A 19,529-nucleotide genomic window follows, 5' to 3' on the forward strand; every position below is an offset into this window, starting at 1 on the left:
TTCTTCAATCTAAACTTCTGTATTTAAATTGTGATCATTTTCATTGCAGTTGTTAATTTTTGCTTTGAAATTCAACATTGTTTATAAAACATATAGTTAACTACAAATGTACGAGAATTAAAATCTGACATAGCTGAAATATGTTTTACCACGACTTGGCACCATTTGTTTTTAATTTCTTCTCCGTTTAAATTATACAAAAACATATATTTAGATAAGCACCTTCTCGTTCAATTCCCCTTCGGGGAAGGGAAAATATTCATGATAAAGCTTTGAAATTATGTAGCAGACTCATATGTAATGATGTGGTTACATATATATTAATTAGCGGATGTATGGTATACATGTACAGTTGTAAATCATTTTGTATTATTTTACTTTTTTAATGCATTTATCTGAATGACTTACTATTCAATAGAAAGTATGCATTCACCAATTACACTAATTTTTAGCAGTCACGAATTGCCTCTAGGGTAGTAATTAAAGTCTGGTCAAGGTTTATATGCGTCCGTTCGTGTCCTGCTTTCTTTTCTCCTCACAAGTTGTTCACTCTTCGGTCAGTTCTTTGTTGATTGTGGGAAAGGGAGAGGAGGACACTGATACACTTAGTCTTGCTTATTAAGTACAAGTATTTAGACATACAATTCAGCTATATCCAGCAATCAATTTATCATTACTAATATTTCTATTAAACGTCAATCCATTAATCAAGCTCATATTTATTTTATTTAGCACTTTTCTGATACACTGTATGAAAATTCAGTGAAAGTTTGATTTAAGAAATAATGTAAATAATTACAGTCTCCCTGATATACGAGAATTGTATTCTTATCAAATCTACTTTTATGATTATATTCAAGTAATTGTATTTGTTACCAGAATAAACCAGCTACATGTACTGTATATATAGATACAGTTGACATTCCATATTCATTGTATAAAGCAACTATTTCCATAGAATGGTATGTTCATATAATCATTTAAAAAGAGGTATAGCACACTTAGTACACGATTTTGCCCACAGTATCGCGCTTTTGCAAACATAAAACATTTTCAATATTGAACACATAAATATTTAGTTCAATTATATGTTAAGGGTTACACGTAGATGGGAAAATAGTAAGTATGCAATAAAAAGTTACTTCCTTGAGTATTTGAGCCAATTTAAACTAAAGAAATATGTTTACAATTGTTCTACAGTAATTGTAGTACACGTTTAGATTGAATTCAATTTAGTTTAACATGTTCTTTGTACTCAAAATTGGACAAACATTTCAATCAGTGACTTTTAAAAAAAAAACATTTATGGATAGCTACATATATTTAACAAACCCATTAGAAATTGTGTAGACTGTGTGGCCTGGTGGTAATGTGTAAAATGACTCGCGGTTTCAAGTGAAATATGCACCTATTGCGTAGTGTCCTTTGCAAAAATTTAGATTATTGAGAATCAAAATTTGTGCATTGTCAGGTAGAAATTTTGATTCTCAATAATGTAAATGTTTGTAAAGGACAGTAGTCTTAGCTCAAAAACCAGACAAATCGTGTTAATTTTAAAGAGCCATGGCTGAGTGGCCAGCAGTGAAATAGACATGCCTACGTCACTTTGCTGTTTGACACAACTACCCAAAGTCCAAGGTCATGTTAAAATTGTTCTAATATTGGGGTAGCTGTACCGATTCCTCCAAGTAAATTCTTATTATTCTTTTCGCTTAGACCATGATAAGAATACGAATAGAACGTTTAAGTTACATGTATTAATCTGCTGTGTTACCAGCCCCTCTTGTATAATTCTGAGTTTGAGAACATCCAATATATATATATTAATATATATATATACACACTACACTCAGCTTAATCATAGATGCATTGCACGTAATTTCGGGTAAGAATCCAATTGTATTTTATTTCTCGATTCAGGATCCCTGAATTAATAACAAGTCAGTGGTTACAGTCACAATCATAAAATTGGTAGCTAGGTTTCTAAAATTATCGTTATATTGTACCTTTTCTTTTTTTATAGTAAAAGGCACTATACGTTTGAACAGGGGTGAAGACGAAATAATGGGAAAAGGCGCTACACCTTTTTTATGCACAACTGCAATTAATGCAATCTACATTAGATTCTGAATACTTTGTCTACGTATACAAAAGATATGGGGTGCTTATTTAATATTAAATGTAAAAATTACCTCCCTTTAAGTTTATTTAATTAAAAGCTGCTTAATCCAATATGTTACCCTTCTATATATATTTAACTCGAAAGATTCATGTCCCATGTGGCTGGAAAGACAAATTAAAATGAGACAGAATAGTATGTCGATCATCTGGTGGTGAAAGTCACCCCTCTGCCCCTCCCCCAAAATAAATATCTTCATTAATAGTTCAGACCAGATTTACCAGTTATAAAGCATAACAATCGAGTCCATAATTATTACATTTGTACTTAGTAGTATATAGCTGCAAAAGAGACAGATACATATTTATTGTATAATTTATAGTAGTGTGTCAATAGAAAAAAAAGTCTCTCACGGAAAACATCTAATATGATTTCTTTTTTATTTAGATAATAACTTGTCGATATAACGGTCACGCGAATGTGATTATTAAATAGCATAAACTTTTAGGTTTATACTTCTACAGCTACACTTATTTTGTAAAATGAAGATTTAAAATTAAGTGTATTGCAAAAACAAAACGTGTCTCCCTCCAGTGTCGTTTAAAGTGCTAAATTCATGTAGGTTTTGTGAAAATTCGGTGAAAGATCCTTCTTTTTTAAGGACGAACACAATTAAATTGAACAAATCGTCACAAATCAATTTTTCAAGCCATGTAGAGAAAAAAAAATCTGAACAACCAAGTTCAGACATAAATGTAATGAATGACAGACAAACGAAAATATATTAAGACTATAGTCCTCCAGTATCTCTGGTAGAGGACTAAAACGGCCGCAACATAGAATCATGGGGACTGACTTCAACTGTTCCACTACCTGCGTTAGTTAAGTATTATTTAATAGCTATTGGCATGCAATACTAGAGAGATTCGAGATCATGCCAAAAGTTTGTAAATTGTTTTCATTGATCATTTTAAAGATAATTTGGATTGCTGTCTTGACCTGACACGGAAACATGTGGTAAAATAACGTTACCTTCAATAAAACTTTGAATGAATCTTTCGACGTAACAAAAATTACGGAAATTGTAACAATTAAATACAATCAGACATCAAGGAAGAAAATGTTTCAACACATGTCAGCTAAATATTATAACAGGATTCGACATAATTGTAGTTTATGTAACGCTACATTCTTTTGCGTCCTGTTATTTCATCATTTGATGCCAAAAATAACCTTAAATGAACACTGCGGCTTTGAAATTAATTTGAATTCATTACTTGATAAACTTTTGTCTAACTCAAATCTCTCATAACGAGGCCGGTTTTAATTTGGTCTGCCATAGATTAAAAAAAATTACAAGAATTTCTACTGTATTAATTATTATTTTAAAATGAAAAAAATAGACATTTACTACATCGTTTGTTTAAGGGGTCTTTTCAAAGTTGATTAATTTTTAACGTAGAACCTTATGGGATTTTGCTTGAAATATATCAATTTTGCACATTTTCCCCTTTTAATAACTTCTGCCTTAGGGATTTTTTTTGTTCTAAATATGAGAGTTATTGCTAAAAGGCATCAAGTGGTCAAATGAAAAAAAAACCGTTTACCTCCTGGTTTGTCCCTGGGGTCTTATCAATGTTTTTTTAGTATGTCCAGTTTCACAGATTTGTCATATAATTTCTATAGTTTTGTTTTGTTTTTTTGCCAAGGCGGAAATGGCGAACTATGTAATGTTATTAAAGCATTCAGACATATTTAAGAATAAATAAATATATAACATCACATATTAAGGGTAATTAATATAAAATACATAGTTACTGTCTTGAAATACATGTATTAAGCTATACTGTGGTTTCATCAATATTCGTTGAATACCAATTTTCGTGGATTTCGTTATTCAGATAATCCACGAAATAAAGTGTTCGTTGAAATGCAATTTCTATGAACATTTTGAATTGATAGGGTCATTGGCCACGAATTAACGTATCCTTGAATCTGTGATACCCTCGAATATTAATGAAACCACAGTATTTAGGCGGCGTCAGAAAACTTTACAGAGGGCTAGCTAGACTTGCTTAACCCTCTTCACGTTTTCGACCCGAACCCAAATATAGCTTATTCTTCATGATGATAATGTCTATTATACAATATAATATTAATTGACGAGTTATTTTCGACAAATTTCGCAGAATATCTGCAGTTAAAACCATAATGCCATGGCGTCAATCAAGCAAAACGATGATATCACAATGTAAATGAAACGCTACCCGACAGCTTGCCCACTCAAACTGTACTCTGCCTCGTTAAACCTATGTGTTAAGTAAATCTTTAAATATCTATTATGGTTATTATCTTTTTCATTTTGTTAAAAAAATACTTCCTCATCTCTCAACAAGTAACTTCAATTTATTTCATGGATGCTACAGATTATTAAAAGGAATACTTACAAATGATTTTATGAACTTACAAGTAATATTTCAGCCTCTTTTATAACTGTATAACGCAACATAACACATCAAAATTAGATTACTGATTAACTTTTTTGCTACATTTCATCACAGATGTAAATGGATGCTACATATAGCACGTTGATCATAGTGTCACCATTTATCATCAGGTGATTTTTCAATTCAGTTTAAATGAATTTCATGAATGTAAGATGTGAATGATGATAATGATTATATTGTGATGAATTTGAATCAAAAAGGTAAGCCATACGCCATTATAAAGATTTTTTAAAAAAAAAAAAACTCTCTGATTTTTAAATGAATTGTATAAAGGAAATGACATGGCAATTAAACAGTCATAAACATAATGATTCATAAGTGAATATATCTGTGTCAGTTAGGGATCACTTTATTTTAAAACATTGATACATGTGTAAATATAGACACGATCTTGTTGCATGCAACTACAAAGTTTTCCGTTCGATTTTAAGGAGGTGAGATAAGACATTGGCTGGGATACATGTGATCGACACAAAACATGATCTGAAATATAGAGAAGGGTTAAAAAAATTACGGACCAGTCTTTCCCTATTAGGACCGTTTTACTAAAACTTAAGGGATGCAGAAGAGATATTGTTAAGAACATCATTTTAAGCGAATTATGCTCAATATCGCATGTTAAAATATAATTTAAAAACATCATACATGTACATGTAATAAGACTATTTGGTCCTTTAAAACCCATAATAGGGTAACCTTTAATTAAAATGTGTAATGTATAGATAAAAAATTGAAATGAACACATTATAATATTTCTCCTGTTCAATGTATGTATTACATATATGTACAAAATATTGATAGATACAGAGCTCTAAATCGGAAACTTTAGACTCTTCTAGGTTTCTTATTTCATGAACCAGTCCCTTTTCTTCATATCAAATAAAATTTCATATAATTTTAGACACATTTTGTTCAACAACTGGTTAGAAGTTCTTTATCGTTCTTGATATATAAGGAAACATTTTTTTTTGGACTTTTGAACCAATGAGCAATGAGCAATGTTTTATAATATACAAGTGAACAAGGATTCTTAGAGTATTGCATACGCAATCCCCCCCTCCCCCCGGGGCAGATTTCCAGGCAGATTTGGATGCCAAAAAGCTCATTTACAATTTTTTGACAATAATCCTTGAAAAATTTATCCCAATATTATTATTTTTATTGTGGAAGAGGAGCTGACCCTCTGAATACTTAATCGAATCAATATTTTTAAAAATGATGTAACAGAAGTTACATAAGGTTCTGATCAGTATATATCATACTGAGATTTTAAAGAAAATCGGCCGAGCCGTTAACAATAACTCGTATGCACAATATCGACAAGATATTAACCGATAATAACCGATTAGTCTTCCGTAACGGTTAGAAAAAGGCAGAAGATTACTGAAGAAACTTCCATACAACTGACAAATGATAATACACATACATTCTATGGAAATACAATTTACAGTCTATTGCATATTGTCGTCTGCGATTATGCGGACATGCAATTGCTAGACTTTAAGATATGACTTTTAAGGTTGCTTCCTATGTATATCGCACACAGTATAACTACAATTGCAGAAAGACCAACTATAAAGATGTTGAGTACAGCATTTTCATTTCCATTTCGTTTCCTTTTACATGTACTTTCCTTGGTATTGGTAAGCAATGTTACTTCTAAAACAATAAAAATATATCTATGTAAATTGAATCACCCAATATACATGGTACATGTATAAGACAGTACACATTGAAAGCAGTAACGCATGGTCAGTCACATGTTTACAAGAAACAAGAATTTTAAGCCCGTTAGCTGACTACCCATGATATTTTTCAAAAGGAAATGGTACAAGTGTGGTAGAAGTACTGCAGTTGTAAAACTTAAGGATGTATATTTATATACACTTACGGGATTAACAACTTCTTAACCGCCATGTTTTCAATTACTTCTAAAAAATATCATGCACGGTTTGAAATTTCTTTTGGTGTTATCCTCCCACATTACGGACCACATTGCGTACAACAGCCGTACAAACGAGATAGATTAACATAAGAACTTGGTTGTCAATCGTTGTGAAATTAATAAGTTTAAATTTGAAAAACTAGACATTGACCCGTGCGTCCACGGGTTAGGTTGACATTGCGTACGATATCGGACATTTACGAAACAGCCACATAGTCACACTGTACTGTTGACATTTAAATAACCACGCTTTAAGCCTATAATTCACTACGTTCTGCTAAGTTAGAATAATCTAACTTTGTCTCGGGATATGTCTTCATCACAGTTAAAATGCCTCCCATATACATGTAATGTAACAAACATTGCAGAATCGATTCGAAGCGTTTTTGGAGAAAATAAACGAAGCTGCATTTAAAATAACATTCAAATTATTCATAACAAACCATTTTGAGGCTGTAAATACCGTTCATCTATAACATTTAATTCATATTAATGAAGAGTTCAACATTTTTTCATCAACTTTTTTTTTACTCGCTTCAAATTTACACACCATTTTGACATTCTGAACTCTCTGGATTTTTCATATTAAATGCACAGAGTTTGAGTTATCTCCCGTATTTTCTTTGGTGAACAAAACATATAGCAAATTTTCAATGAAAATTTACACGTATTTGTGTTAACGTTTTAAGTTTATCCATGTAAATGTTATACTGTGGAAACATAAACTAAAGAGCCTCCATGATTTAGCGTGAATGTAATGCGCATGCGCAAGATTGTAAAATAAAAAACCCCAGATGATATCCGGATCTTTTAAAGGAATTTTCGTTGATTATTAATTAGAGAAGCAAAACCTAATTGGTAATCTTCAAGTACCAATGATGTTTAAGATATATTAAAAAAAAGGACAGTACTCTTCCGATTTCTTGGTATAAAAGCCCAAAAATTCGAGTCTATTATTTTTATATAGTTGTATAGATAAAGCAAATAATTGTGTTCTTCTTGTTGATACCAATCTGTTTCATGTATTTTGAATTATCATGTTTAAAACTAATTGAGATATAAAGAAAATAAATACCCGATTTTAACGTCATTGCGGACACGGTGTTTGTGAGAATTTAATCATCGTAATTATGATCCTATGACAGGGAACTTTCACGATGGGCAAATACGATTAGTCACGAAAAGGTTGTTCTAAAAAAATACTAGATAAATTTCTAACGGTTTCTTCAAGAAAATGAACAGATACATAATTATACATTTAATAATTATATTGTTATACACGCACTTATTCTTGTACTTTGGGTTGCCTTAAATTATCTTTAGGGGAGAATTAAAGTGAAAAAAAGGATCTAACCATTTACACTCGTTGTGAGCGACACGGTTGTTGAGCGTAAAATCTGAGATTTCTGTGAAAGCCTTGTGGCACCATCGCTCCATTCTGCAAATTAAAAACCCACATGCGTTTAAGTATATAATTGGATAACAGTAATGAAACGAAAAAAGGAGTAGAAAAAATAAATATACTAAGACATCCGTAAGCAGGACTGCAATTGTCTTCACTGCAGTGACATTCTGATATGCAGTTATTTCCATACATGGGGTATGGGCAAACGTATTCACAGTTAGGTCCAATATAACCAGGTTCACATTCTAAACAAAATACCGGTATTATTATTTGATTCTAAATACAATAATATTAGTAGTAAGCGGGAAACGGATATATATTTGATTAATAATTTTGCAAGTGTCTCAAACAAAAAATCGTTGCAGATAAACCAATAAAAAAATCGACCATATTATTGTTAAAATAGAGGATTAGGGTACATGCATATTTAAAACGTCAGGTATCTTTGTATAAGATATTATAAAATAAATGTTCGACCCCTGTTTGAACGAACACCATTGTTAATGGAAAAAGGACTAACAATTTGGCAAAATATGAAATTTTACAATTTTTTACTTCTAAAATTTTGGCAAAGAAATGAAACATTAAGTGTGTAGTTAGGTCATTGGTATATATTTACTTTTTTTGCTGGTCTGATATCGAGTGCATCTATTTTCTATTTTGTTCCACACAAATCCTGGACAGCATTCGACGACTCCTTGTGCTCTGTAAGATAATTCAGTAGATACATGTAATATCAAGTTTAGTAAATTTCGATGTAGAAGATACTATACAATAGTAACTTGAGGTACTATTAGAAGGCCACCTTAAAACAATTAAAATGTCCGACAAACCTAAGTCAAATACTTTACTTTGTTCCAAGTTTCTTCTTCCACTACTTTTTGCTAATCATTTACATAATATATCATAATAACAGTAGAGCCAAAATATTCATTCATTCACTAGAAGAAAACAAGAGGCCCATGGGCCACATCGCTCACCTGAGCACAATGGCTCACTACTTTGATAAATTTATAAAACGCTTTAAATAATTAAAAATATAAATGTTTAATATTTAGCAAAGTTAATTACCTTAAATTTCTGATGTAGGATTAAATATTTTATAGAGGAGTTGGGTGAAAATATGTTGCGATAAATAAATTATACATGTATACAACACCGCTATATGATTTCCTGTAGTTTTTTGCACATAATTATATGAATAGTAATAGCTCTTTAAAGATAAACATTTACACGTGTTATCATTATTTGAACAAGTTGAATCTACACAATAAGAGGATGCAAACATTTGTAGGGCTCCGCTCTGCGGGCGCCCTTAAGTGACAGTCTGTCCGTCCGTCCGTCCTTCCAAGACGGTTTGTCCAGGCCATATTTCTTTCCCCTTGGCCCAATCTGGCTCATACTACACCCATAGAGTGTTTTTGTTTTGGTAAAAAGTGCACAGTGACCTTGATGTTTCTAGGTAAAAGGTTAAGGTCATAAGAGAATTTTAAATAAAATCCTATCCGGAGCATTTCTTTTTAATAAATAATATGTTACAGAATTGATTCCTTTAAAATTAATAATACATAATAAGACATGTTTTAAATGCACAAATTTTAGGGAGTTAGAGAAAACACATGCATCGTATATACAGTACAGTGATTTAAAAACTCTAACTTATGTTATGATCTAAAACGTCATGTAAAAGTCTATGACGTCACAATTTTATGACGTCATATTACGCCAAAAGTATTGTATAAATTATGGTATAGTTAAGAAGATTATCTTTCCTTGTACATTGAATTTTGTACAAAAAATATATATGAATTAAACACTTTTCGTCTTATTTGGGTACATTTTTATTATACAATAATAAATAACATTTGTAATTGAATTAAATGAAATATGAATGAAACTAAAATGCCTCGTATTGTATATTAAAATGAAGATTATTTATATTAAATACCACATGTTTTTGTTATTAGAAATATTCACTATATAATACACGTATATGCGTTATATTTCTTTGCCTTCACAATACTTTTATAGCTAAAGAAGACTTGAAACACGAATGTGCGCCAAGGCAATCAAATTTCACCACATTTTCGGGTACAAACTGTTAATTAACTCATTGCAAAGTAATTATCAAAGGCATTTTCACTAAAAGTTTAATTTACAACTGTTGGCCTTTGAAGCTACTGTTTATATAGTCCGAGTATATTCCGAGTTTCTCAGACACCACACACCCCTTTTATTAAGTGATGTTTGCAAACACCAAATATTACATGTGAGAGGAGTGTGGGGGAGGTGGGAATTCAGAGGGTTATAGGATTAAGGTTAAGACCCTAAATTGAAGCTTAAAATGCAAACATGAGACTTACTGACAGGTCATTTAAGGGGCTACGGTGCACAAGTGACCGTCAAGGCCTCTGAGCCTGTTGTAGCTGTTAATATATAACATATTTTAGTCGAATGTATAAAGAATACCATTGTGTATAATACGCTGTAGTTTGACGTCTAAGGTCACCATAAATGAATAAACAGTGCCAAATGTGAAAAGGTCATTTTATAATGAAATGTTTAAAATTTACTAGATGGAATAGAGTATGGATGGGAATTACCGCCAAATTGCTATTTATCTTGTATTTTCTCTTATTTTACGGGCTTTTTTATTCTTCATTTCATTTTTACATATGTGCCATTTAATTGTTTTCGCATCAATGCTAATCATATATCACTTTCCTTTTTATTCTTTATGGTGTGCATACAATGAGAACGAATTAATGTTGTGTGAATGTATTAATGTAACATTATAACGCCAGGAGGCAGTTTAATTTGTTGCTGCTCTCCTTTACAAAAAAAATGTTAGGTGTTTCGCTCCGAGAGACGTTTCGCACCGGGACTTTTCTCTCTGTTTGCACGCGGAACAAGAACATTTTTCTGGAGGAAGATCCGAAGGATGATTTATAATTTCGTTTGCCAGGGAGGAATAGTCCTCCTACTTATTCTAAGCAATTGTCAATTTTAAAGGATTTTCCTGAACAAAGGGGTGTGTGGACCCCTCAGTTATATTTAATAGATAATGTGCCCTCATTGCTATAATAATTAGCACCCATATCACAATCATTATCCTTACAAGATTGACACCGAAGTAAGTCACGGTAGTTTTAATTCTTTAAAGCTAGGCAGGGACACTTAATTATAAGATTAATAAATAAAAAAACGCCAACAAGCCTTGCTATAAATAATACAAATGATTTTCAATCAATTCCAAAATTTATTTTTTTAATATTTTTATTTAGTTTACATATGAATGATATATAGTGTAAATTAAGATTCAAATTGAATTTGTTCCAGGTTCGAAACTCGTGTTAATCTATATTCCACGTTTATTACCGTATTTTATTCTTACATGTATCAGCGTGGTTTATTTTAGTTTACTTTGTAATGAGTACATGCAACTGAATGTGTAACGTCAGTTACAACGCACTTAAAACAATTACGCACTTCTATTTTTTTTAAAATGTGCGTTCATTTTTGGACCAAGTCAACGCACTCTGAATTTTTTTTTCAAAGTGCGTTAATATCGTCGAAAAAAAAACCATGCAGGGTTAAGTCAAAATAATTGATACTTTTATATACAATAAATGATTGTTTTATCCTTGTTTAGCTTAATGTGATTTATTTAAAAAAGAACCTATTGAGTTAAACAAGGTTGATTAACAGTTTTTAACATGTATTTTTAATGATCAAATAAAATTTGAGAGTCATTCGTAGCGTTAAAACCAAGATACAGGGCTCTCAACTCTTTGTCATGTAAACAAGGCTCGTGTCCTGTTTTGTTTACATAGGTTCAATATACCAGAAAAAATCTTTTTCCAACTTATTTGTCTATCTGTTTATTCATTTTAAACATAGATAAACAGTTCCTAACGTTTTAAAGATACGTTTTGGGTTTAAAACTCAAATTTTTACTTGAACGACAAACGCTTTGTAAACATAGTGAAGAATTTCAAGCTCTGTAACTCGCTTATAAGTCAACAAATGACATTCAAATTTCGGTTTCCTATTAAAGCATTGTGATTATTAAAATTGAAAAAACAATTTTTAACCAAAATCGTGCCCATGTCCCTTTAAGTCAAAATAATTGATACTTTTACATACAATAAATGATTGGTTTATCATTGTTTAGCTTAATGTGATTTATTTAAAAAGAAACAAATAGCACGTTCAGCTAACTTGGTCAACAGTTTCTAGATAATAATTTTTTTCCTTTTCGTTCTATGGGAGATTTGAATATCCAACTATGAAATTAACTTCATCGCTACGTTAGCTAAACACAGTTTCGTAATAAATCCAGGGGGGGGGGGGGTTTCTCTGGAGAAAAGGATGATGGGTGGTGATTTCCTTGCTATTTTTATGCGGTATACATGGAAATTAATTTTTTAAATATTCAATTGCATAATGTAGTGGATTATCTTTCGATTACATGAAAGAAGTATATAGAACATTTTTAAAAATTAATTTTGTGAGACTCCAAAATAAAGAGAGGTAACTCCAAAAACATCCGGATTTTACACATGCAAAATTCCATGAATTTTTTAGCTGGTAACATAGCTCTTTTGAGAAGCTTGCGAATGTACCCTTAAAATACTATAAAATGATGCCTAAGGACTTGTTCTTGAAAATGTACAGAAATTAAAATGGCTGATTTGGTTGCATTCTGCTTTTAGGGGGGAGCCTAAAAATGCATGGGTGTACTGCACTTTGAGGCATCCTTTTGTCTATTTTCCGCATGTTTTGAGTGCCAAATAAATTCTAGCATTAAGTTACATGTGGATTATTCTTCAATATTTTAAAAATTCACGATTTTATCTTTCTATTGATATATAGATTCATCTATATATGTAACATGTTTTTATAATTTATTTTTATAGTGGTCAGCTTTGCTTGCCCCTCATTTGAAAACCTCCTTATAACGTCACATATACAACTGTGTTTTGCACCCTAAGTAACTGCATTTTCCTTAGCAATAGATTAAATTTACTTCTTATCTGGTACATGTATATTGGGCTATGCCAGAACGAATATTATTTATGTATATTAATAATGGATATCAATGTACACCATATTTCAACTGGCTTATTGCATGTGTTTGTAAACAAGCATGATGTGAAAAAAGGATAGTACGTTAGTAATGTTTATCAAAAACAATATGATATTTTAGAAGTTCATTGCGAGAAAAAAATAATCAACATCCTAATGCTTAATTTTATGTTTAAAATAATTCAATGTTTGTTAATGTATTTTTTGTTCTATATTGAAGTATTCATTTGATTAGAATATGAAAAGAGGGTTAATGTTGAAACACTTATAGACTCTTTAACATACCAATGGAGAAATTATTGTTACGCAAGTTCAATTTTTTCAATATCACTGCATTTACTTAATTTACAACAGAGCATATTTCTTTTTCCGATCTTAAATGTTGCTGAAAATGATGTATTTGGGAAGGAAAAATGAGGGATAGGGGACCTTCCTCCTCCAATCAATTAAATGATGAACTAGTAATTGGCCTGTATCTTTGGTTAATCCCAACCCCGATCCCCGTTCTCAAATACGGTAAATAAGATTCACTAGTGTTACAAATCATCATACTATCAGCAAATTGGTAATTTAATTCGAGAATTTGTGATTTATACATATTTTTTCAAAGTGCGTTAGGAGTCTCGATACTAAATAATGTTGATGTACTTTCTTAACGCATTTTGAAAAAAAAAATTCAAAGTGCGCTGATTTGGTCTCAAATTCAACGCACTTTGAAAAGAAATTCAAAAGTGCGTAATTGTTTTAAAGTGCGTTGCCACATACGTTAGTTATGTTTATCAAAAACAATATGATCATTTAAAAGATCTGTGCGAGAGAGAAAAAAACCACAGCCTAACGCATAGTTTTAAGTTTATAATAATCTAATGTTTGTTAATATATATTTTTTTTAATTGAAGTGATTCATTTGATTAGAATATGAAATGAGGGTTTATGTTGAAACACTTATAGATTTTATAACATGCCATTGGAGAAATTATTGTTTGGCCAGCTCGTTTTTTTTTTCAATATCACTGTACTTAACTTACAACAAAGCATATTTCTTTTTTCCGATCTTAAACGTTTACTTTAAGTTGCTGAATATCATATGTTTTGGATGGAACAATAACAACAAGGGGGCTTTATATCTTTAATTAAACGATACACTGGAAATTGACCTGTATCTTTGGTTAATCTCAACCCCCATCCCCGTTATCAAAGACGGTAAATAAGATTCACTAGTGTAATAAAAACGTCATACTATCAACAAATTAGAAATTGAATTCTAGGATTTGTGATTTAAATATATTTTTGTAAAGTGCTTTAACAGTCTCGATACCAAAACAATTTGATGTACCTTCATAACGCAATGTGGTTTAACTTGGTCCCAAATCGGCGCACTTTGAAAATATTTTTTCAAAATGCGTAGATTTGATCCCAAATTCAACGCACTTTGAAAAAAAAAACAGATCAAGTGCAAAATATTTTCAAAGTGCGTTGCCACAAACGTCGCTAAAACGTTAAACTCCTAACTATACCGAAAATTCTTTATTTTGCGATTCCATCTTTTCTTGTCATATCAAGAATATGAAACGGCGAGCACTGAACTTTTGGTATAATTTCAATAACTTTTCTTTTATTAATCTTAGTATTAATTGTGAGAAGATTTTACTCTATTCTTATTTTTTAAACCAACTTTTGTGCCCCTCTTTTCTCTCAGAAATCATTGTTGGATTTAAGTTTAATCTGCACAACCTCTGCTTTCATACAATTTCAGCTTTATTAGCTGAATGCTTTTTAAGATTTTTAAAGATTTTTCTCTATATCTTTGGAAGTTCCTTTGCATAAATTTGACATTCCCCCAATTATAGCCCCCTTTCTACCCTCAGTAACCATGATTTGAACATACATATAACTGAATACACTACCTAAGAGTGCTTCCACAAAGATTTAATTCTTTCTGACCAAATTGTTTTAAGAAGAGAGTTTAACAGAAATCCTTTATATACTACTTTGTAAAACTTGCGCCCAACTTCATACACACATTGTTGATATCTTTTTACATGAAATATATTTAAAGTTTTTCTTACCCTTTACAAACTTCTGGATTTGAATCAGCAGTATGTAGAGATAGAAAACAGATTATTTTCATAATCTCTAATATTGAATTCATAATTGCAAGCAATATTTCAATCGGTAAAAAAAATCAACAACGTCAATACCTCAAAATCACTGCGAAATAAACACATTACTTCCTGTGTGTTTTATCATATACGTTGAACATATCTATTTATATATCGACTTTAGATACATGTACCTTCCAATTACAGACTGAAAATTTTTCCACATTTGTCATGACAATGTCTAAATACCTAATAAACATAATGCAAAACAATCGTATTTTATTTAATTCAGTAAACAAAGAAAAATAATATTGTTAAATAGTAGAAAAACTGTATATTCCTATTATACACATTTTCAGAACATTTCGGAATATCAGATTTAAAGAGCACAAAATAACGACCGCTTAGTTTAACAAACTGAAGTGATTCATATACTCATGTGAGCGTATCACAAGTATAACTACGAGGAAGTCAAATGTATATGCTTAAATTATCTCTTTTAGACAAAACAAATGTGTCTGGTGATAGGGAACAAATCAAAAGGTTGCGAAAATGAATTTATATTTGCTGATAACTTGTTTGTTTTTTCTACACATTGCTGTTTCAAACTGCAAAGTTTGTACAAGGTAAGATATTACATAAATAAAAAAATGTTTAAATAATTGTATCTATCTATGATATTAATTTTTGACACCGCTTTTAGTCACAGTTTCTAATGGCGTAATTCAAGTTTCCGACAAAATTATTTCATTGCAGTCTGTTTGCATCCCTTGTGACAATGGATAATTAAAAGTACATGTACATAGTATATTATTATTTATTTACAATTTTGTTTCACTATTTCTAAACTATCAAAATATTAAAAGTATGATGCTTATTTCTGTGGTGTATAATTGAACTTCCTATCTTGAAAACTGCAAAAGAAGAAGTAACTTTAACAAATGATGCACCCTGGGCAATATTATGGAACAAATGTACTAAGTTGAAGAGCTGATACTTTTCTCATTATATAGTCCACAAAAAACTAAATATATTACATGTATGTAAAACTGAACTGCAAAACAAAAACGTTCATATTTTGAAAAGTTATCCGGATAAATTGGGTACTCTTTAAAAAAAAGTTTTGTTAAAAGTTAATATTTTACAGGTATTTTTCTTATAATCAAAAATTAACATCCAAATAATATGTAACATGTCATAGCACGTCTCGTATATGCATACAACGGATCTGCAAAATAAAAACGACTTTATATTGAATATTGTAGGAAGAGTTATCAAGATAAATGGGATACCTTACATGCAATATTATGCCAGAAATGCCGAAGTTTATCATCTTGTATTTTTCTCATGTTTTATCAAAAATTGAAATATAATTTACTGTAATATGCACATCTTGAATACACATAAGCCACATATCTGTTAAAAAAATAGCCCAGATCTTATATCTTGAAACAGTTGGGCGAGTTCTATGGACAGATGGGGTACCCTATCTGCAATATCACGCCACGAATGACAAAGTTTAACAGCTAGCATTTTTAACAAAATCTATACAAAATCATCAAAAATCTAAGCAGTGCGCATTTCTGGTACATGTATGCGAACAAATGGGATACCCTTTTTGGAACCGCCCGCCATTTTCACCGTTTCAAAAACCGATTTTTTTCTACGGAAAACATTGTAAAACTGTTTAGGAAAAAATATTTGTTGACCTTTTTTTGTAGAGTTAGCAATTAAGTCTCCTTAACGAAGTCACGAAACATTGTTTTTTACAGTTCTTTTTCTTATGTCTTCTTTGAATTCTTATCATGAACATGTCTTTTGCGTTTCTCAAAGACGGCCAAATGGAATTTTTCAAAACCCTACGATATGATATACCTTCATAACTAAATGAGCACCCTTGTTTAATTTTTGTCGTTTATAAACCATATTTTCGGAGTCAAAGGGGAGTAGGATATAATTTAAAATTCAGAATGACGAAATACTAGTATCTCAAAAAATGGTTGGGATCCTGACCACTTAACCAATGATATTATTGACCCCCATGGAACAACGAATGGCCAAATATCTTGAAAACGACTGAGATCCCCATTCCTAAAGCATTTATTCTCTTGTTCCTAGGGTCAAGGAACATCATATGTAGGTTAGCCTTGGGGGTGGTCCTGACCCCCTTCGACCAAACGGTGCCCACATAATCATAAAACCTGTTGAGATCCCTATCCCTGTACCATATATATGTTTGTTCCTGGGGCCATACAGGTTCACCATGAATTTCCAGAAAGAGAAATACGTTTAATCAAGTATATACTCTTTTTATGTAAAGTTTTGCCAATGTAGGTCTTCCCTTCCCCAATGATGGGCTCGCTTTGTTTGGAAGACGTAATTATAGCGATTACGTTTACAACGTAAGGACCATAGATGTTTCTGTATCATCTTTATTATTCCTTTGTCGGTAAAACCGGTAAACTATGTTTATCTTAAAACCCGGGTATTTTCGTAAATAGTTTGTAAATGTGACTCTTTTTTTATGATCAGCTTAGATAATTTTCCCCAAAAAAACGAAGGCGAGAAAAGAGAAAGTTGCACTTTTTAGTGCTTATCCTAGTCGGTCATTTTATCCAAAAAAGCAACTTTCACTATTCCAATTCGACTTGCGTTACTTTTTCTAGTTAATTTATCTTAATAAAATCTCTTTATTTTGATATATGGTTGCCAATAAGTTATGTAATGCTACGCTGGTGCGTCTATATACCCAATTGGACAAAAGTGAACGCAACGATTTAGAAATTAGCTTTAGACAACTCTTTATTTAATTACAAATTTGGGTTGTCCTTCTTAATAATATCTTTAACCAACTTTTGTCCAACCTAATGGGCACAATAAAAGTACCAGTACGTGAAGAGGACATGTATTGCTTATGAAATACTCTCAGAATATTTGTTTTATTACAGTTCAAAAGGAGTCGTCAAATGCTGCCAAGGATATGTATGGAACAAAATAGATAATAGATGCATACCTATCCGCGGCCGTAAGATCATAAAAAGTGTTTATTAAATAATTTTTTAAGAACATTACGAAAAATATGCCTATGCTATAATATTTTTTCGATGTGTGTTTAAATAGTCAGAATACCCAAGCTATAGTGGTCTGCTGTCAACGAGATTCAATTTAGATTGATACATGCAATTACTACAAGAAAATTTACCATTGTTTCCCTAGAATATCTTTGCTAATATATCAAAGTAATTTACAGATACAGAATGCGATGGCGGTACTTTTGGGCCTAAATGTGACCACGTTTGTCCATATCCATATTATGGAAAACTATGTTTGCCAAAATGTAACTGCAGTAAAGACCACTGCAGTCCTGTCAACGGATGTCACGGTGTAATGTTTTCTGCTGAAATTCTTTATATTTTATAACTTGAACTAAACAGTTTAAGATTTCTTAAAAGACTCACCACATTCAAGTTGACGTATTTTTAAAATTTCAGAAAGGATAATTAATGCCTCGACATCCTCACAGACATCTCAGATTTTGCGTTCTACAACATCATTGCTACATGATTATAGTGTAAATAGTGAGAAATGTTTCTCTGATTTTTTTGAAACTAAAATTTCAATCAGTTTATGCATAATGAAAAAAAAAACATATACAGTTTAATCAATAGATTAGTAAAAATACACACGTAGCTCTCTTTGATAATTACAGGAATCACATGGCTTACAAATACCAGTGAAAGTAAAAGAAATCTGAATGATGGCGAGCAATTGACGTATTTACTTAAGTTCTTGGTCATTGGTCTACTTGTTGTTTTAACTTTTATGTTAATCATATACAAAGGAATTGATCTCAATAAGCGTTGTTCAACTAACCATAAATAAACCCATCATCTGGTTTCGATACGAATTCCATTGGATTGAAGTGTTTTGAAATTATGTAAGATCTAATATACAATTTCCACTTCCCTCTTGTTTTTCACTTAAGATCATAAAAAATACATTTCCATGGTTGTTGCAGATGATAGTTTCTCTTTTGAACCAATTCTTTTATTAGATATTATGTACATGTACTTCTGAACTATCTAGAGACAATACTTTTCCTTTTAAAATTTCCCATTAAATTCAGCCAACAAATGTACAACAATAATCTTCTTTATCCTAAATTACAATTTTGCAAAGGCTAGCATTGTTCATGCTATGTTTATCACAATAAGGAACTTTTTCAAACTATCAACTAGTATGTAATTTACTCTTATACATTTCTAACATTAATTAAGTAAAAAACGCGGCAATTAAAATTTTCATTCAAATTATATAATATATTTACTATCAATAAAAAATATTATATAATCTTAACGACTAC

General features: G+C 31.1%; 1 long non-coding RNA gene across 1 annotated transcript; it reads left to right on the forward strand.

The window, feature by feature from the left end:
- The first annotated feature begins 15,674 nt into the window (after positions 1-15,674).
- On the forward strand, positions 15,675-19,273 carry LOC105319115 (uncharacterized). Its single transcript, XR_004603561.2, has 5 exons — positions 15,675-15,792; positions 18,115-18,191; positions 18,417-18,548; positions 18,658-18,744; positions 18,876-19,273. It is a non-coding gene; the product is annotated as an uncharacterized lncRNA (long non-coding RNA).
- The last annotated feature ends 256 nt before the right edge of the window (positions 19,274-19,529 follow it).

The sequence above is a fragment of the Magallana gigas genome, chromosome 9 (genome assembly GCF_963853765.1).
Source record: "Magallana gigas chromosome 9, xbMagGiga1.1, whole genome shotgun sequence".
Taxonomy (NCBI): Eukaryota; Metazoa; Mollusca; class Bivalvia; order Ostreida; family Ostreidae; genus Magallana; species Magallana gigas.